General features: G+C 45.3%; 1 long non-coding RNA gene across 1 annotated transcript; it reads right to left on the bottom strand.

Moving 5' to 3' along the window:
• Positions 1–14,161: 14,161 nt before the first annotated feature.
• Positions 14,162–21,676, bottom strand: LOC122926577. Its single transcript, XR_006387684.1, has 4 exons — positions 21,574–21,676; positions 19,007–19,055; positions 15,113–15,217; positions 14,162–14,525 (listed from the first exon to the last, which is right to left on the bottom strand). It is a non-coding gene; the product is annotated as an uncharacterized LOC122926577 (long non-coding RNA).
• Positions 21,677–22,086: the final 410 nt, after the last annotated feature.

The raw sequence follows: 22,086 nt of genomic DNA, 5'->3' as shown, positions 1-22,086 counted from the left end.
TTTTGGGCCACTGTCTTATGTAGGGGCTCATTTTTTTTTTGTATGAGATGACGGTTTGATTGGTACTATTTTAGGGCGTATATGACTTTTTGATCGCTTGGTATTACACTTTTTGTGATGTAATGTGACAAAAAATTGCTTTTTTTGACACTTTTTTTATGGTCATCTGAGTGGTTAGGTCATGTGATATTTTTACATCATGTGATATTTTTATCGAGCAGGTTGTTACGGACGTGGCAATACCTAATATGTTTACTTTTTTTTATTTATTTCACTTTAGCAAAATAATAGCAGTTTTGAAGCAAAAAAAAAAATCATATTTTAGTGTCTCCATCATCTGAGAGTGATTCCTTTTTTTGTTTTTGACAGATTTTTTTAGGTAAGGTCGCATTTTTTGCGGGATGAGGTGACTGGTACTATTTTGGGGGGCATACGCCTTTTTGATTGCTTGGTGTTGCAATTTTTATGATGTAAGGTTTATTTTTTTTTTTTTTACGGTGTCCATCTGAGGGGTTATTTCATATGATATTTTTATATAGCAGGTTCTTACGGACACGGAAATACCTAATATGTATACTTTTTTCATTTATTTAAGTTTTATACAATAACAGCATTTTTTAAACCAAAAAAATCATGTTTTAGTGTCTCCATATTCTGAGAGCCATATTTTTAAAATTTTTGGGGCTATTGTCTTAGTTAGGGTGTCTTAGTTAGGGTCTATTTTTTTGCGGAATGAGATGATGGTTTTATTGGCATGATTTTGGGGTCCGTATGACTTTTTGATTGCTTTATCTTTTTTTACGGTGTTCACCAGACAGGTTACGTCATGTGATATTTTTATAGAGCATGTCGTTATGGATGTGGCAATACCCAATTTACAGTGGGATGCGAAAGTTTGGGCAACCTTGTTAATCGTCATGATTTTCCTGTATAAATCGTTGGTTGTTACAATAAAAAATGTCAGTTAAATATATCATATAGGAGACATACACAGTGATATTTGAGAAGTGAAATGAAGTTTATTGGATTTACAGAAAGTGTGCGATATTTGTTTAAACAAAATTAGGCAGGTGCATAAATTTGGGCACTGTTGTCATTTTATTGATTCCAAAACCTTTAGAACTAATTATCGGAACTCAAATTGGCTTGGTAAGCTCAGTGACCCCTGACCTACATACACAGGTGAATCCAATTATGAGAAAGATTATTTAAGGGTGTCAATTGTAAGTTTCCCTCCTTTTTTAATTTTCTCTGAAGAGTAGCAACATGGGGGTCTCAAAACAACTCTCAAATGACCTGAAGACAAAGATGGTTCACCATCATGGTTTAGGGGAAGGATGCAGAAAGCTGTCTCAGAGATTTCAGCTGTCTGTTTCCACAGTTAGGAACGTATGGAGGAAATGGAAGACCACAGGCTCAGTTCAAGTTAAGGCTCGAAGTGGCAGACCAAGAAAAATCTCGGATAGACAGAAGCGACGAATGGTGAGAACAGTCAGAGTCAACCCACAGACCAGCACCAAAGATCATCTTGCTGCAGATGGAGTCACTGTGCATCGTTCAACCATTTAGCGCACTTTACACAAGGAGATGCTGTATGCAAGAGTGATGCAGAGGAAGCCTTTTCTCCGCCAACAGCACAAAAAGTGCCGCTTGAGGTGGGCTAAAGCACATTTGGACAAGCCAGCTTCATTTTGGAATATGGTGCTCTGGACTGATGAAACTAAAATTGAGTTATTTGGCCATAACAAGGGGCGTAATGCATAGAAGAAAAAGAACACAGCATCCCAAGAAAAACACCTGCTACCTACAGTAAAATATGGTGGTGGTTCCATCATGCCGTGGGGCTGTGTGGCCAGTGCAGGGACTGGGAATCTTGTCAAAGTTGAGGGACGCATGGATTCCACTCAGTATCAGCAGATTCTGGAGACCAATGTCCAGGAATCAGTGACAAAGCTGAAGCTGCGCCGGTGCTGGATCTTTCAACAAGACGACGACCCTAAACACTGCTCAAAATCCACTAAGGCATTTATGCAGAGGAACAAGTACAACGTTCTGGAATGGCCATCTCAGTCCCCAGACCTGAATATAATTGAAAATCTGTGGTGTGACTTAAAGAGAGCTGTCCATGCTCGGAAGCCATCAAACCTGAATGAACTAAAGATGTTTTGTAAAGAGGAATGGTTCAAAATACCTTCAGCCAGACTCTCATTGGAACCTACAGGAAGCATTTAGAGGCAGAAATTTCTGCAAAAGGAGGATCTACTAAATATTGATTTCATTTCTTGTGGTGCCCAAATTTATGCACCTGCCTAATTTTGTTTAAAGGGATTCTGTCACCTCCCCTAAGGCAAAAAACGATTTAAAACCAGCCATGCAGCACATCTTACCTGGATTAGGCTGTGCTGTTCAATCTTGAAATCCGTCCAGCAGTTAGTTCAAAAAACGAGTTTGATCAATGAGGAAATGCGTCCTGAAGGTGCCCAGAGGGGCGTTTTTTTCTTCTGAGAGAGCCCAGTCCCGCCCCTTTTTCAGTGCCCAGCCCGCCTTCCTTGTATTTTCTAACTGCCGCCCCCAGCCTGCCACAGCCTCTCCTGCCTCTCCTCCCCCTCCCTCACGCCGAACGAAGTCTCGCACAGGCGCAGTACCCACTGAGGGCTGCGCCTGTGCGATCATCAGGAGACTGAGGGCGGCAGCTTCATCTTCGTCACTGGGCATGCGCCGAGCCCAGTGACGTCCGATGCTCGCTCTTCCCTGCTGACTGAGGGAAGAGCGAGCATCGGACGTCACTGGGCTCGGCGCATGCCCAGTGACGAAGATGAAGCTGCCGCCCTCAGTCTCCTGATGATCGCACAGGCGCAGCCCTCAGTGGGTACTGCGCCTGTGCGAGACTTCGTTCGGCGTGAGGGAGGGGGAGGAGAGGCAGGAGAGGCTGTGGCAGGCTGGGGGCGGCAGTTAGAAAATACAAGGAAGGCGGGCTGGGCACTGAAAAAGGGGCGGGACTGGGCTCTCTCAGAAGAAAAAAACGCCCCTCTGGGCACCTTCAGGACGCATTTCCTCATTGATCAAACTCGTTTTTTGAACTAACTGCTGGACGGATTTCAAGATTGAACAGCACAGCCTAATCCAGGTAAGATGTGCTGCATGGCTGGTTTTAAATCGTTTTTTGCCTTAGGGGAGGTGACAGAATCCCTTTAAACAATTATAGCACACTTTCTGTAAATCCAATAAACTTCATTTCCCTTCTCAAATATCACTGTGTGTGTCTTCTATATAATATATTTAACTGACATTTTTTATCGTAACAACCAACGATTTATAATGGAAAATTATGACGATTAACAAGGTTGCCCAAACTTTTGCATCCCACTGTATATACTTTTTTTTATTTATGTAAGTTTTACACAATGATATAATAAAAAATAAAAAAGTGTCTCCATAGTCTGAGAGCTCTAGATTTTAATTTTTTGGGGGCTATTGTCTTAGGTAGGGTATCATTTTTGCGGGATGAGATGACTGTTTGATTGGTACTATTTTGGGCTTTTTTTAAACCATTTTTTTATTTTTTATTATGGTGTTTACCTGAGGGATTAGGTCATGTGGTATTTTTATAGAGAAGGTTGTTACGGACACGGCGATAGCTAATATGTCAACTTTTTTTTTTATTCTCTATTTATTTTTTGGGCGATTGTCTTATGTAGGGGCTACTTTTTTGCGGGACGAGGTGACTGTTAGATTGGTACTATTTTGGGGGGTATAAGCCTTTTTGATAGCTTAGTGTTGCACTTTTAGTGATGTAAGGTGACCCCCCCCAAAACATTTTTAGCACAGTTTTTATTTAATTTTTTGGACGGTGTTTACCTGAGGGGTTAGGTCATGGGATTTTTTTATAGAGCCGGTCGATACGGATGCGACAATACCTAAATGTCTACTTTTCTTTTATTCACTATTTATAATTTTTTTACTTTATTTTGGGAAAAGAACGCTTTTTTTACTTGAAAAGCTGTAAGACTTCAGCTTTTGGAGGTCTAATCCCCTTTACAGTGCATTACAATACTTCTGTATTGTAAACGCATTGGCTGTAAAGGTATTACCAAAGTAATACACTTACAGCCTGCTTCCTGTGAGATCCAGGGGGCTGGATCTCACAGGGTTACATGGAAGGCAGCCATTGCGTTCACAGCAGTGCGGGGACCAGAAGGCTGCTCCAATACCTGCACGAGCATCGCACGTGCCGCAGTCAGCGGTGACCGCGGCACATCAATGGTTAATGCGCAGGCATCGGTGTTTTCACCAATGCCAGTGCATACATCAGGGGTCCGGCTATCAGTGACTGCCGGACCCCGCCGCTGATCGGGCGGGCGCAGCTCCTGCACCCGCCCGATCAGCCCGCAGGAATAGTTCTACGCTGGGCGGCAAGTCGCGTCCCGCTGCGCCGTACTATTACGGCGCTAGGCGGGAAGGCGTTAAATGAGTCTTCCCAGAGTTTAATATTCATGGCCGATCCTCAGGTTAGGTCATGATATCAAATCTGTAGGGGTTCAACACCCCACTAGTGTTGATCGAACTTCTGTTTTCTAGTTCGGCGAACAAGGTTCAGGTTCGGGATATCTACAAATTCCGTTATGGATTCCACTACCATGCAACATAATTTATGGTCTGTGGTAGCACAATCCATAACGGAATTCTTAGATAAACTGAACCTGAAGCTGTTCAGTCAGCACAACCCTGTATGCAGATGCAGATTGCTATGGCGAAATAAACATACAAGCGCAAAAATACAAATGCAATCGCACTCTGCAACCAGCACTCTGCCCTGCCTCTATGCTGGATGTTGAATGAGGCATTAGTGTACATTTTGGCCAAAGGAGGCTGGTTTTAAAGTCAGTATAAAACTGAGTCTGCTTATATAGCACCTACCAGTAGCCATTTGGCTCCAGGAGAAGTATATAGTGGGCTCAGCATGCATGTTGGTACTTGCATCCCTGGATCCGATGGAAGCTGTAATGGCACCGGACGGGGTTAAAAGCAGAGTGTGCCTGGCGTGCATGCTGCACCTGCACTCCCTGAACTTTGTGTGGCTGATATGGCCCATAACAGGTAGGAACTAGTGTTGGGGACCACTCATTAAGACGACCTTGACGCAGTGAGTGGCTTATTACACTTTGGCCAAAATGTACACTAATGCCTTATTCAACATCCAGCATAGAGGCAGGGCAGAGTGCGAAATTCCATTTGTGTTTTTGCGTTTATACATTGTATAGTGGCTGTGCTTGATATTGCGACTCAGCCCAGTTCACTTGAATGGGACTGAGCTGCGCTTAGGTCATGTGACCGATAAACGTGACGTCATATGGCCTAGGAAGTGGCTGCAGCACTCACTGGAGTCTGGGAGTCTGACACCCACTGATTAGATATTCATGAACTATCCTAAGGATAAGACATTAGTACAATGGTCCCTCTGCAGGGGTGTTGCTATAGGCTCATGGGCCCTAGTGCAAGGGTTCAGCTTGGGCCCCCCTACCCTCAATACCCCTTCATAACACCACCAGACCCTTGTGCTCCCATAACCACCTGCCCTGCCCAGCGGCAGAGCTAAAATCACCAGGGAAATACATTTTATATTCTGAACTCCCATAACTTTTTAATTGTATGTGTATGGAGCTGTGTAAGGGCTCATTTTTTATGGGCAATCTGTACTTTTCTTGATACCATTTTGGAGGTGTATGACTTTTTGATCACTTTTTGTTAAAAAAAATTTGTGGGAGGTGAACCGACAAAAAATCTTAGAATCAGCCATTTTAACATTTTTTTTTTCATCTTGCCATTTGCCATATGGGATAAATATTTTTAGATTGTAATAGTACGGGTGTTTTTGCATGCTGTGAAGCCCTTGATGTTCTTTTTTTTTATTATAATTGTTTAAAGAGGACCTGTCACCTCTCCTGACATGCCTGTTTTAATATCTTCATGCATTCCCCATGTGAAAACAATTCTGGGGCCTTTATTCTTATGGCTTTATGTTGTGCCTTTCCTTTATTATTTCTACTAGAAGTTATGAATGAATTGCTAGCAGTCTGCAGTAAGGGTACAGAGGGGTAGTAACCAGTTAGGGGTTTGTTCATGCATAGACCCCCCCCAAACTGGTTACTACCCCCTCTGTACCCTTACTGCAGACTGCTAGCAATTCATTCATAACTTCTAGTAGAAATAATAAAGGAATGGCACAACATAGTCATAAGAATAGAGGCTCCAGAATTGTTGTTACATGGGGAATGCAAGTAGCTATTAAAACAAACAGGTCAGGAGTGGTGACAGGTCCTCTAAGTATTTTTATTAAAATTTTTAGGAAAGGGGTAAATTACATTTTTATATATTTCTTGTTTTTTTTTATATTTATTTTCTCTTTTTTACTCTTTTTAATAGTTCACATACAGAACTATAATAAGCAATCATTAGATTTCTTTTCTCATAGACCGCAATGCATTGCCATTGGAGTCTAGGAGAAATACACTGTGTTCATATGGGTTAAAGGGATAATTGACTTAAAGTTGGGCTACTACATTCACATGGCTGTGGTGCACCGCACATGGGCTGTGGACGGCAAACCGTGGATCTGCAACGCACCAGCTGTGTAAATGCCAGAATTTGGTGTGGACCCATTGATTTCAATGGGTTCATGTTCCACAAGATGTGGCCAAAGACAGGACGTCCTATCTTATGCAGAGCAGAGGCACAGACCCGGAAGCCCACGCAAACACATAGAATCCCTTCAGTGGGCTTCTAGGTCCATGCCTCTGCGCTGCAAAAGATAGGACATCTTGTCTTTGGCCACATCTTGTGAATGTAATAGCCCTACTTTATATGGGCTGTCCGAGTTCAGAGCTGAAACCGGACATAACCACATTTTCACCCAGGCAGCGCAGGGCAAAGCCTATTTTAGGAGATCATATAATGTACTGGGCTCTCCATAGGGACAGCTAGGCGGAGGCTTCTGCCCAGCAGTGAGCTCGGTGACGTCACTGGCACTAATAGGCACTAATAGGCAGACTTTAGCTCTGCCCTAGCCCATAAAACAGCCATTGCATGCAGGGCCGGTTCTAGGTGAAATGGGGCCCTGGGGCGAAAAACAATAGGGCCCCCCCACATGACACTTGCTGACTTTAACGTCCCCCCATCACTACAGAAATACAGCGCCCCACACCTCTTACATCCAGTGACGTCTCCTTTTGTGTCGATGTTCTCTGTCCTCATCCTCTCCTTTCAGACCTTCAGACCAGACCACCATTTTGTCGCCATTTCCATCTCTGCGGTTTGACGACAAAAAAATAAATCTTAGTTTACTACTTTTCCATCATCCTCCCATCTTCTGGACAAATCATCCTACTACCCCCAATACTGTGCCACTGCGCTCCCCAATACTATACTGCAGAAACAGATAATACTAGTACCACACAGAGCCCCCATATAAAATACCCCTTCTTTGTGGCCTCAGTAGAAGCCCCTATAGTGCCCCATAATAATGTGCCAGTATCAAGTGCCTCTCCCACCCCCATGTGCCAGTAACAAGTGCCTCTCTTCCACCCCCCATGTGCCAGTAACAAGTGCCTCTCCATGCCCCCCCATGTGCCAGTAACAAGTGCCTCTCCATGCCCCCCCATGTGCCAGTAACAAGTGCCTCTCCATGCCCCTCCATGTGCCAGTAACAAGTGCCTCTCCATGCCCCCCCATGTGCCAGTAACAAGTGCCTCTCTTCCACCCCCCATGTGCCAGTAACAAGCCCCCCTCTTCCACCCCCATGTGCCAGTAACAAGTGCCTCTCCGTGCCCCCCCATGTGCCAGTATGAAGTGCAAACCCCCCATGTGCCAGTATTAAGTTCCAAACCCCCCCACCCCATGTGCCAGTATCAAGTGCCTCCGGCTCCCCCTATGTGGCAGTAACAGATAGTCCGGTATAAAAAAACAAACAAAAAAAAAACACTTATACTTACCGCCATCACACAGCGATGCAATGCAGACCTCTTCCGGCCTGTGTCCCACGCTGTACGTCATCACGCCGCCTGCATCGGCCTCTGATAGGCTGCGGGCCTTGTGCCGGCAGCGTATCAGAGAAACCGGTAAGGGAGACATCTCTCCCTCCCCTGCCCCACAACCCAGCCATCTGTATCGCTGTCCTGAGGATGGCGATACAGATGACTATGGAGATGAGTGCTTCCACAATGGAAGCGTTCATCTCCCTGTGACCTGCCATTAGTTGCGGGCCGGTGTCGGGTGGTGGGCTTGGGGGCCCCTAAGGACTCAGCGGCCCAAGGGCAATTTCCCCCCTTGCCTATATGGAAGCACCGGCCCTGGTTGCATGAAATGCTCCTATGCTCATATCAGAGTGCATGCCTGGATAAAAATGTGGGTATGTCCAGGTTCAGCTCTGAACCCGGACAACCCCTTTAAGAGATGTATCTCATTAAGGACAAAACAACTTAGATCTATACTAGAAGACACAATGTACCCCCTGATTGACATATTGTACAGCCATGTTATGAGTAGTCATACAGACTAACTCCTATCCCAGGCCAGCACAACCCCTATAGCTACGCTAGTGCCCTCAAGATCAATGGCCTCAGGATGCTTTCAACTTACATTGGCTTTTCCTGGGCCAAACTAGACTGAGCATACAAAGCCTCAGCTCCAACCAATCAACACAGCCATTTCTCTGGTAAAACCACTGCACTTCAGCAGTATCTTGTACTGCCCCTTGTCTGTACCAGCGAGTGGCTCCATTTTATTTTTCTGGTACTCTGTGTACTGTCCTATTGTCCTAATCATAGAAAGTGATTTACAGATTCCAGCATCTTTTCCTGCCTTTTTTACGTAGAGACTTTCTTGTGTTCTGTTTTGGTTATTTGCTTATTTATCTTAATTCTTCTTTTTTTTTATTATTTTGGGATGACATTTTGGGCTTTGAAACCAATTACCGGTTTTCCATAGAATTATGGACTCAAATTACAATGGTTTTAATTTGCAATGGTCGTCCCATAACCAATTAATATTGTAACTTGAAGGACCACTCTACTCCTGGAAAACCCATTTAGTAGTCACCAGACCTTCAATATCTTGTATATACCCATATATATATATATAGAGGGAGAGAAAAAAAAAAAAATATTTCGGTCCACAAAGGACTATTCATAACAAATATCTTCTTCTCAAGAGAATATACCGTATTTTCCGGCGTATAAGACGACTGGGCGTATAAGACGACCCCCGACTTTTGAGAAGATTTTCATGTGTTAAAAAGTAGTCTTATACGCAGGAATATACAGTAATTGCAAAAACCTTGTGGAAAACCAATAGGATATGCTATGGAAAAGAAACCACAATAAAAGCAATGTGGCCATTCTGTACATTGTGTTCCATTCTATTTGTTTCTACATCCTATTTAAGACAAAAGACCAAGATCTCTAAACTAACCACACATTGTGAATCAGGGTCTTGTGGAAGACATGTGCAGTGGGTTGTGGTAAGACAGAGTGTACTAGAAAGCAGCAGTTATACCCATGTCTGTAAAGGTTGACAGTGCTTATGACATGCCAGATTTGTACAGTTGAGTTATATACACATGACTGCAATGTAGGTCCATGTGTAAGCCCGGAGAAAGCAGGAGGAACCTCCATGACAGAGTCCATCAAAAAGGCCAGTCACAGTAGTACAGCATCCAGCGCTATTTTTGTCTGGTAAAATTCCAGCTTCGGTTTGTGCCTGTCCCATCAGATGAGAACAGTCTATTATCTAGTCCTTGTGTTCAGATAGTTACACCCCTGGGCAGATCACTCTATCATAGCAGCAGAACATGCGACTGCTATGGGGCCCAGGGCAAAAGGGGGGCCCAGTCTTAGTTGGGATTATCTCCTCTTCTACTGGGGGTGAAAACTTGGTCAGGACTCTACCCTCTAAAGAAACAACTTTTAGCAAATGAGGCAGTAGAAAAATGGCCCAAGTCATTGAAAAGGGTTTAGGCAGAAACAGGCTCTGACTGGCCCACAGGGGTACAGGTGAATCCCCCGATGGGCCCCTGAGCAAGGTGGGCCCCTAGTCTCCCACCCCCTGCACAAACGGTACATAACACAGTAGACTTACTGCATTGCACAAATATATTCAGTGTACAGCATCTCCAGCAGCCCTAGGCACCCCAGTCCGACACTGGGGGGCGCCTGGTTTGATCCATGCTATGGGGCCCTTACTTCTCTATGTACGCCACTGGACCTGCCATATTGGTTAGAGTTCAATATCCCCAGGCTACATGAACAGTTTATCTGGGCCCATCTTACGTGCAGGAAAACCCAGTTTGAATTGTATTATGACACGCTATATACTAGTAATTATTGGCCACACATTGGGTTTTAAATTTCTTCTTTTTCTTCAGTTCTATTTTTCTATTTTCCTTCCCTTTCTCTTTCAGTGTGAATGGGATGTTTGAAATTCCTTATAGAGCTCTTACATGCATGTTTCCCATATGGCTATCGGTACAAACTCAATTGGCACTCTAACAGTCACTGGGGATTCATCTTGGCTGTGAGAAGGTTTAAAATGCTAGGAATAAATATTTTTGATGATCTCAGTAGGGAACGGAGTCTAAGATGCTGCCAGATACAGATACTCCTCCAATATGTATACTATGGATGTTTATTATAGAAGAATATATAAATTACTTTATAGCGTGCACTCTTGTAAGAGTACTAGCCAAATTATAAGAATCAAGTACAGAAGAATAAAGGTCCCCTTACATTTAGACTATTATTGGCCATTTTTGACCAGACTGTCTAACAATCTAATGCGTATGGGAAGCTTCTGACTCTTATGACAATTCCAACGCCCAATCCTTTTGCTCTACTGGGATATAAGCCACCCCCCAGAGGAGTCTGGCAGCAGCTTTCTCCTCTCTCCTCATTGAAAACAAATATATGCTCGGCCAAGCACAGGGGCGTAGCTAAAGGCTCATGGGCCCTGGTGCAAGAGTTCAGCTTGGGCCCCCCTTCCCTCAAACCTTTGTGCTGCATGAAGCAAAAATTTAAACTGCACCCCCCCCCCCTCCTCCATACCAAATTCTTAACCTAACCCCTTCTGTCCAGCCAGAGGTGTAACTTGCATACACTTTCTATAATACCAGTGTCATCTTATGTGGCACAAGGGTCTTTGGGCCCCTCTGGCTCCTGGGCCCGGTAGCGACTGCTACCTCTGCACCCCCTATAGCTACACCCCTGGCCAAGCATGTACATACACAGGCAGCCTAGAAAGATAATTGTGATAATGAACAGAATTCTGCTATAACTATTGGAGGTGTATGGACACCTGTAGAGTCACTGTCATACCCTGCCTCAGCAACACTCTGTATTTGACCTTCCATTGGCCTGCAGTGCCCATGACTGATCAGAACTCATTAAAAAGCATAGTCTAAAGTTGTCCACAGTCATGAGATATTTCTCTGCAGATCATTGGCAATAGAGCTTATTTTAGTTGCATATGTTGTTACTCTTGTGTACATGGGGAGCACAGGCGTTGTCAGTATATCTGACCAAACTTAGCTGGATCTGCTAATGGTTTTCAGATAAATATTCCATGTCTTTGGCCAGCTTAGGGCTAGCTATACCTTTTAGATAGAATGAATGCTCATTTGGTTGACAGCTACCTCTCCCCCCACATACACATGCATGCTCAACTTGACCAAGTGTGTAATGCCCTGGTGCAAGGGTACTTTGGACTATGGATCATTGTTAACATTTGGTCCTATGGCTACTACGCAAAGCCATCAACTCACTACTTGAAAGGGTTAACTTGCTCTATGATTTAGAGTTGTTTACACATATACTGTCTTATATTGTTAAAGTACATTATGTATGTTTATTGTAATATATCCTGTTTGTTTGTACTGTTATAGCACTGTATCCGCACTGCTCTGTGGAAAGAGTTAATGCACAGCCAGCCAATACTAGTAGTCTTTGGGATTTTCTATCTTTCATAGTTACTATAGGATACTATACAAAGTTTTGGAGGGAAAGAATCAGACACACTGACCTTTGACTGTCTGGTTTAGCTCTGTTGTTTATATCTGAAGACTTGTTTATGTCTGGAAACATTGTTTAGTCGTTCCTATAGACTTGTATTGAAATTCTATAGAAGACTATGACATTGAAATTGCAACATTGTTTCTGTTTAGGCTGTGCTTATCCAATCCACCCTTCCCACTAGAATGTTCTACTTCAATTAGAAACGGTATATAAGGAGAGTAGTTAGACACCCTAGTTGTCTTCAGATGGGGGAACAGTGTTAGTAAAGGAGACTCTGCCAAACTGCACAAATGACCAGTAGATGCTGAGGTGTGGATACTCTGCCACAGACCCTGGGTCACCAGCCTGTTTACCATAGTGCCATGCAGATGAAAGCCACAGAACCTTGGCCACTAGCCCTTTGACATGGTTACCAGCCTTCTGAGAGAGAGAGGGAGAGGGACAGCTAGCTCAGGTCTTTCCTTAGCACTGAACCTTCTTCTGCCAGGGAAGAGACTGGAGAAGCTAGCTCAGTGCCTCGCCTTTATTGTTTTGCACATCCAGTGAAGAAGCACACTGGTTTACTGCAGACCCTAACTCTCTGGACTTATTTCCCATTAGGGTGCTTGATGCCTTACCATCCCCTCCGGAAAGCAGCAACACATGATGACACCTCGACTGTGTTCAGGGGACCCAGCATTGCGTTGGGACCACCCCAAAGCTGGACACTGCACATGTTTTTTAAATTAAGAGAGGGGAGTAAGCTGCTGCCAGATGCCCCCTGTGAGAACAAAGCACTGGGCATGTTAAAATCCAAAATACCCTCAGGGGGGAGTTGGAAGACCCCATTTACAGTGAAAGGTGCTGTCAGAGTGATGAGACAGCCTACCTTAGTTTCTAGTGGCCATGAATTCAACTGAAGTTTAGAGAGATAGCATGCTGCCTTCTCATCTGACAGTGATTCTGGTCTCCTAAATCCCAGTGTTACAAGATCTTCTGCCACTACTGCCCACAGATCTCCCACAATTTCCCATTACAGCATTGGAATGAAGAGTATAGAGGATTCTTATGTAAAGTGTAGCAAAAAAGTGTTACATTGTATTCTTCTCTCTATGAACCAACCCCTGAACCATTTAGGTAATTTGATGCGTATCATCAACTGTTATCATTACAGTCCCTGTCTTCTTGTTAATGGTTAGTATATTTTTGAATATGCGTATTCAAGTTTCAGATAAGGATCTTCACATGCCTTTCATCACCTTGAATGTCCTTCTGTAGAATCTAATCCAAGAGTGATCTGCTATGCAACCTAAGGGTTAATCTTGCCCCTGCCAATGTTGTCTTCCCTCAGGCCACAGCAATAACCTTACTGTCTTTTAATGATACATCCCACCACCTGGTCTGCATTTAACAGGCGTCCATTGTCAAGTTCTCCAAGCTTAGAATGTCTTAAGTAGTATCCGCTTGCTACTTCTGTCATCACAGATTGCTATGGCCCTTCAGTACTCATAATCTATTCCCATGACTTCAGGCTATGTTCGTAAATCAACCTGCAATAAAAAAGGGGCCCAGAAATGGTAGGTATCATGCACCACAAGATCTTTGTTCCATGAACACACACCTGGAGCAAGGAGAGGTTGTGCTTATTAAAAACCAGAACAGGCCCCTGTTTAACAGGACAGCTGGTACGTTATTGCACTTTACCTTTTCACCACTAAACTTTGTCAATAATACGTATGAACAAAATGCATTGTGAGAGGGAAATATAAATGGATGCACACATTTAATGTTGTAACTTACAGCCTGGCCAGGGAAATACGAGTTGCCTGGTAGTTCAGAGTCCCTATGAAACTGAATTACTAAAGGCCCCTTTAAAAATCCATTTACAGGTCCGTAGTGTATTGCGGATCTGCAATACACCCGGCCGGCACCCCCATAGAACTGCCTATTCTTGTCCACAATTGCGGACAAGAATAGGACATGTTCTATTTTTTTCCGGAGCCGCGGACCGGAAGTTCGGGGTCGCGCTGCGGAAATGCGGATGCGGACAGCACACTGTGTGCTGTCCGCATCCATTCCTGCCCCATCGAGAATGAATGGGTCTGCACCCGTTCCACAATTTGCGGAACATATGCGGACCCATTCTACGGACGTGTGAATGGACCCTCACAGGAGTAAAAAAATTTTGTAAAATTGAGCGAAAGTAATCAATTTTCGAGTAGCGTAAAAGCATTCATCAATCATATAACCATTTAGTTTGACGTTCTTGCGATTGTTTGTCGTCCAGAATTCCACAAGTGTAAGCGGGTATCACTTACAGCACAGAGGATTTTATGGTGGGTGTAGAATAGTTACACAAACCACAAAAGGGTGTGGATTTGAAAATTTGTTCTCCTATTGGTCAAATTGAAGTGGGAAGAAACACTTTGATGATTTTTATTTTCCGGCTTCCGAATTCCAAGAGAATATTCACCCCACAGTAAGGACCTAAAAAAAAAGAAGCAATAAGTTAAATAAAAACATTGGTGTGCTGTCTTCAGCTATATTATATATTTTGGACCACAATCCTCCATAACATAATCCAGCATTTCCTTGTCAAGGCAATGATTTGCCCCTCAAGCTGATCTTTCAGTCTTGCGTTCTCAACTGAAGACAAAATGTAGAGTGAATACAGGAGAAGGGAAGACATCTTTGGTGGTGAAGAAGGTGGAACAAAGGATCTTTACAGACCTTTTTAAGACACCCTTTTCACACCTTCAAGGACACAATCCCTTTTTTGCCAAACACCATCTACACAGTGAATTACGTATATTAGTGTAAATGCAACTGCTGGCCTGTGCATCGAAAGGGTAGTTGTTCAAACGTTAATGACATGAATAACAACTTGGTTGTCACTCGATCAAATCAATTATCTACACGTGTGGCCATCAAGCTGAGTACCCTGCTATATGTCCTTATGACAGGGTATGGCAGCATCATTTTATATCTATGTTATATTTTCATAATTCTAGATTTCCGAGCATGTACAGTCTTATCCAAGGGTTGTAAATTAAAAATAAGAATAAAAACCATACATTAAGGTGTAAACTCAGCTCACTGCCTCATTCTTCACATAGGAATATTCCCAGGATGTATGGAGACACGCAGTATGCTAGCAGGAAGGTCATGCACTGAAGAATCTATGGGATTTAAAGGACATCTGTCAGCAGATTTGTACCTATGAAACTGGCTGATCTGTATTTGTTCTTGGCAGCTGAAAGCAGGGGTGTAGCTTAAGGCTAATGGGCCCCAGTGCAAGAGTTCAGCTTGGACGCCTCCTTCCTTCAGTGCTTTTTGGCAAGGGAAAGAGTGCGCCTAGCCTTTCTGCTGTGTAAGGTAAAAATTGAAATGGCCCCCTTCCCCTATGCCAATTTCTCAACCTAATCCCTTCCCTCCAGCACTACATTTTAAGACATATTTGGAAAACATTATATACTGCTCTACAAAATTGTGACGAAACCAACCTCGCCACTGGGTGGTGGAGAAGCCTGGCTACCAGCCTCTTGCCTCAGGATTATGGCCCATACTAACTTTGAAGGAGAAGACAGACCGGACGCACAGCTTAAATCTGTGGAACTGTTTTGGGCAGGAAAGCCAGGCTTGCTGCCGGCCAAATGTGACTTCCATGGAATTCGGGAACCCCTGCTTGGATCTGGGTGATTTTTGGATATGTTGTTCACACAGATCCGAGCTATCCATGGATGTATACATTATGGGGATATGTGGGGTTTTGAGGTGTTTTCTGTGTTTTGGGGAAAATGTGTGGTTTCTGTCTGTGAGTGATTAAGTTAGCCCATTATGTTGGTAATTGTATTTTGTTGATTGCGTCACAGACAATGCCAGTGTGTGTGTGTGTTAATTGTGTCACAGACAATGCCATTGTGTTTTTTGAATAGGGTTAGTTTTGTGTTTAAACTGTATAGGATTGGCTGCTATGTCATGTCCTCAGTATGTCATGTGTATATAAGTCAATGCTGTGTGTTCAATAAAGAGTTCCTGTTTTTACCCTTCATCATGTTGAGGCTGGTGTTTGGGTAACTGATCGACACTGGGGATTGCTATACGCTGAAGATTTACTATACTCCCCTGCCTATACTAGTAGCTCTTGTAAGCGCTGTTAGGAGACGGCGAGACCTCAACCAAGCTTCGGCGGTTCGTGGGGTCTGCAGAGCTTACGGTGTCAAGTGAAGTGCTTGGAGTCCTCGGGAAGCACTAGGAGCATCATTCGACGAAGGTACCCGGTCGGGGTGCCAGAAGATCCGTTACATTGGTGGCAAGCAGTGGGATGGTGTCCTAGTGAGAGGAGAAACAGCTAGGAGACACCGTTCGTGCATTGACAAAATTGAGGGCAACGCTAGTATCCGTACAGCGCCCCTGGCTACAGCAGCAGAATGGAACCAGCAGTGGCATACGATGAGGAAGACCTGGATGGCCGGGATGCATTAAGGAAAGGCATCTGGTACCAGGTCCTGGGTAATGTACAATACCAGCGAGCTGAGAGTCTCCCCAGTGGAGAGCAGCGATTGCAGAAGCAAGTGGCTCTGCGGATGCTCTTCCTGGAAGAGCAGCCCCTGGAGGAATGGGTGAAGGAACTAGAGCACCGGGTATGGCAGGAGCTATGTTTGGAGGAGGCCTACCAGGCGCTCTGGTGGTATATGGCACAGTATATACCCTGGACAGCTGAGCATAACAAGCCAGAGGGAGAGGAGTTTGATGGTCCTGGCTTGTTATGGGAGTCCTTTGCAGAGCCTGACTTCGGGAGCCCTGCACAGTCCAGACTTCAGAACATTTTCTACCAGAGGGAGGCTAGGCAGGATTGGGATGACCCCCAGGAGGTAGAGAAAGACCTGGCTCACCTAGCAACCCTGGAGTGGGAACTGGAGCAGGACTACCGAGATCTCTTCCATTCCATTGAGAGGGCTCAGCGAGAGAGCAGTGTCAGATCCAGGTCCAGAGCCCTTCAGCTGGGAGGATATTGTGGAGGTTTACTAGGAAGACCCGACTGAAGTATCCCCTGCTTCAGTACAAGCTACACAGGTAGGGGACCTCATAGACTGGTCCTGGGGGGAACCCCATATGGCAGGTGGAGATGGGACCGAGGTCTCTCCACCGGCCCACAGGGATGCTGAGCAGTCGGCCCAGATCCCCAACGGCAGCCGGAGTTTCAGGGAGTAGGGACAGTCGGTCCTGCTCCCCAGCGGCAGTATGTTTTGCAGGGAGAGGAGAGCATCGTCTCCATCCCCCAGCGGCCATGTGATGTATAGGGAATTGGGAGCCCAGTCTCCATTCCCCAGCGGCAGTGTAATCTACAGGGAATTGGGAGCCCAGTCTCCATTCCCCAGCGGCCGTGTGATGTACAGGGAATTGGGAGCCCAGTCTCCATTCCCCAGCGGCCGTGTGATCTACAGGTAATTGGGAACCCAGTCTCCATTCCCCAGCGGCCATGTGATCTACAGGTAATTGGGAGCCCAGTCTCCATTCCCCAGCGGCCGTGTGATCTACAGGGAATTGGGAGCCCAGTCTCCATTCCCCAGCGGCCGTGTGATCTACAAGGAATTGGGAGCACAGTCTCCATCCCCCAGCAGGAGTTTAACAAACCAGGGGGAGACAGTAAGCCCCACAACAGTGCAGATGGGAACATGGTCTCTGCACTCACAGCACAGGGGGTAGGGACAGTCGGTCCTGTCCCCCAGCAACAGGGCTGTTTAACCAAAAGGGAGACAGTCAGTCTCCCCCCACAGCAGCATGGTGGTCTATCTAAAGGGCAGACAGTCGGTCTCTCCCTATAACAACAACCAGGCTTCTTCCATGGTAGCGCTGGCACCAGGGCAAAGTACCGCTGGTCTCTGCCCACTCAGCAACCCACCAAGGCAGTCTACCAGTCCCCCACACAGCCGTGGTAAGGCACATGGACATGGACAGGTTTATCCCTTGCTGAGGTGTAGTAACCATTTATTGTGGGTGGGCTGTACTGCGGTTTCTGTTTTGTGGGTGGGCTGCTGGACTAACAAGGGCACTGACCGGCAGAAGGTCAGAGACCCTGTTAGTCTGTTTGGAAAAGGGTAGAAATGTGACGAAACCAACCTCGCCACTGGGTGGTGGAGAAGCCTGGCTACCAGCCTCTTGCCTCAGGATTATGGCCCATACTAACTTTGAAGGAGAAGACAGACCGGCCGCACAGCTTAAATCTGTGGAACTGTTTTGGGCAGGAAAGCGATGCTTGCGGTCGGCCAAATGTGACTTCCATGGAATTCGGGAACTACTGCTTGGATCTGGGTGATTTTTGGATATGTTGTTCAGACAGATCAGAGCTATCCATGGATGTATACATTATGGGGATATGTGGGGTTTTGAGGTGTTTTCTGTGTTTTGGGAAAAATGTGTGGTTTCTGTCTGTGAGTGATTAAGTTAGCCCATTATGTTGGTAATTGTATTTTGTTGATTGCGTCACAGACAATGCCAGTGTGTTTGCTAATTGCATCACAGACAATGCCATTGTGTTTTTTGAATAGGGTTAGTTTTGTGTTTAAACTGTACAGGATTGGCTGCTATGTCATGTCCTCAGTATGTCATGTGTATATAAGTCAATGCTGTATGTTCAATAAAGAGTTCCTGCTTTTACCCTTCATCATGTTGAGGCTGTTGTTTGGGTAACTGATCAACACTGGGGAATTGCTATATGCTGAAGATTTGCTATACTCCCCTGGCTATAACTAACTATAACTACTAACCTGGCTATAACTTGTCGTAGGTCCAGGGTGGGTAGGAGACGGTGAAACCTCAACCAAGCTTTGGCGGTTCGTGGGGTCTGCAGTGCTTACGGTGTCGAGTGGAGTGCTTGGTGTCCTCGGGAAGCGCTAGGAGCATCCATCGACGGGGTGCCAGGAGATCCGTTACAAAAATATACAGGGTAATACAGCGCCACATACCTCTTACATCTAGCGACATCTGATGATTTCTTTCAGCCATGTCTTGTCTCTGCAGATTTTGACAAACAGTTTGACAAACAGACATGTTAGTTTCCTTTTTTTTCATCATCCTCACACCTTCTCAACATCCCATCCTGCCACCGCCAATACTGTGCTCACTGTCAGGGCCGTCTTTAATATTGATTGGACCCTGGGCAATAATTTACTTGGGCACCCTGGATCCCGCCTTCCCACACCTTAGCAGGCAATCACGCCCTCCACCACAACACACACACAAAAAATCCACACATCTGGTAGAGTACAGTGAATGACTGTAAATACTTCCAATTCTGAAGACTCCAGAGGCTCAGGATCAGTGCTCTGGGCTGGAAGTGGGCACCGCTCTGCAGGAAGGAGACCAGGGCTCGGCTCACCCTAGTGTTACAGTGCACCCCAGCACCCCACAGTATGCAGTATAGCACCCTATAGTATACAGCACCACACAGTATGCAGTTTAGCACCCCACACTATACAGTACCCCACAGTATATAGTAGAGCAGTATAGCAGCCCACAGTATACAGCACCCCACAGTATACAACACCTCACAGTATACAACACATCACTGTATACAGCACCGCAAACTATACACGATACAGCCCCCCACACTATACAGTACAGCAGTATAGCCCTCCACACTATATCGCACCCACAGTATACAGACCCCCACAGTATACAGTACAGCAGTATAGCCCCCCACTATACAGGCCCCCTACACTATACAGGAACCCCCACACTATACAGGCCCCCCCCCCCCACACTATACAGGCCCCCCCACACTATACAGGCCCCCCACAGTATACAGGCCCCCACACAGTATACAGCCCCCACAGTATACAGCCCCCCACAGTATACAAGCTCCCCACACAGTATACAGCCCACCACACAGTATACAGCCCACCACACAGTATACAGCCCCCCCACAGTATACAGGCCCCCACACAGTATACAGCCCACCACACAGTATACAGCCCCCCACAGTAAACAGGCCCCCACACAGTAAACAGCACCCCACTATACAGTAGTTTACAGTATATTAACATAACAGCCCGTCACCTTTTTCTGATGTAATCTTCACACAAAAAAGCTCCACAGTTAACTTCTGCAACACTCCTGGTAGGACCTGTGATGACCTCATAGCCATGTGACCAGTAATTGCTAGGTTACTGGTCACATGGTGATGATGTCATTAAGGTCCTAGATCACAACTTTAACACAGTACGATCATGATGCCTGGATTCAGTGCTGGCAGCATGGCATGGCAGCACCCCCTGTGTAGATGACAGCTTGACACCTGGGGCAGTAGCTAGCAGGGCTCAAGAGGCAGCTGCCTTGGGCCCCCCAGGAGCAACTGGGCCCGGGGCAGCTGCCCCTTTTGCCTCTTGGTAAAGACGGCCCTGCTCACTGTGCTTCCCAATAGTATACTGCAGAAACAGTCCCCCTGAAAATACTGGTACCACACAGATAGTGCCCTTTTAATAATTAATGGCACACAGTGCTCTAAAAAAAAGACTGTACCCAGCAAATAGTGTTGCTAACACTGATAATGTAAGCATAATGTCCCCCAAAAATCAATCATTGTGCTAGGTTGATACTGTGCCAGGATGCCCCCACAGTAATAGTGCTCCCCAAAGCCCCACCAATAGAAATAATTATCTGCCAGAGTGCAAGTGTTAACAGTGCCTCCAATAGTAATAATGCCCCCATTGTGCCCATACTAGTAATCATGTTCCCCATAGCCCCCCAGTACTAATACTTCTCCTTATAGTTTGTGCCAGTAGAAAAAATACCCCCTTATTATGTGAGCCAGCACAAAAAATACCCCTATAATGTGCACCAGTACAAAGACTACCCTGTTAAAATGTGCACCAGTACAAAAATACCCCCCTACCTTTTAGATCAGACCCCCCCATATTAGACCTCCGATCAGACCCCCTTTAGACCTTTATATCAGACCCTCATATATCAGACCTCATATCAGGACTCCATGTTAGACATCCTCTCTCCATATCAGACCCCAATTAGACTTCCATGTCAGACCCCCACAATTATCAGATCTAAAATCAGACCTTAAAATTAGGGTTGAGCGAATCAAGCTTTGGATCCAAGATCCAATGTCAATTGGATAAAAAACTTTGTTTTAATGCTGTACAGAGACCTGTCTCCGTACAGCATTAAAATGTATGTGCTTCGGCAAGGCAAAATTCGTTAAGTCCGAAGTTGCACAAAACTTCAGTGAATAACTTCGGGCTTTGATTCTATGACTTAAAAAACAAGTCAGCTTCAGTACCGAGGTACCAGCCTGTACCAAAGCTGACTTCAGATTCCTGTTTTGAAACCATAGAATTTAAGCCAGATGTTATTCACTGAAGTCTCGCGCGACTACGGAAGCCTCGCTGAAGCACATACATATTGCTGTACAAACACAAATCTCTATACAACATTAAAACAAAGTTTTTGAACAAATCGACTTCGGATCTTAAATCCGAAGCTCAATTTGCTTGCTCCTACTTAAAATAAATTCACTTACCTCGCCAGCTCCGCTGCTCTTCTCTGGCGGTCCCCCCTGCATCCTCAGCTCCCTGTCTTCTCTGGGCTCGAACTGCTCTGTCACCTGACTGCGTGAAGCATCCTGATGCTGTATGTAGTCAGGACAGCGCAGCGCGACCCGGAGAAGACCAGGGAGGAGGGGTGAGTACAATGCTTGCGGCGCTTTACTCCCCCCGCCTCCTGCAGACTAGTGAGCACTTCCATAATGACTGTCTTTACAATTTTTCCCCTCCAAGCGTGCCAGATATGGGGTGAAATTATGTAAGGTGTATGAGAGCACAACAGGTTATACCTGCAGTCTTTCTGTATATGAGGGCAGAGACTGCTGACTTAATCCCCCAGACTGGCCCGAAATTATTGAAAGATCAGAGAAAATGATGTAGGACCTATTGGTGTCATTCCTGCACAAAGGGTCCCACAGGTACACCAATCATTTTTATACTAGTGTACCCCTTTTTAAATATCTCATGCTGCAAACACAGCATGGAGATGT

Source organism: Bufo gargarizans, chromosome 2 (genome assembly GCF_014858855.1).
Source record: "Bufo gargarizans isolate SCDJY-AF-19 chromosome 2, ASM1485885v1, whole genome shotgun sequence".
NCBI lineage: Eukaryota > Metazoa > Chordata > Amphibia > Anura > Bufonidae > Bufo > Bufo gargarizans.
This window is presented reverse-complemented; position numbering and strand designations above follow the sequence as displayed.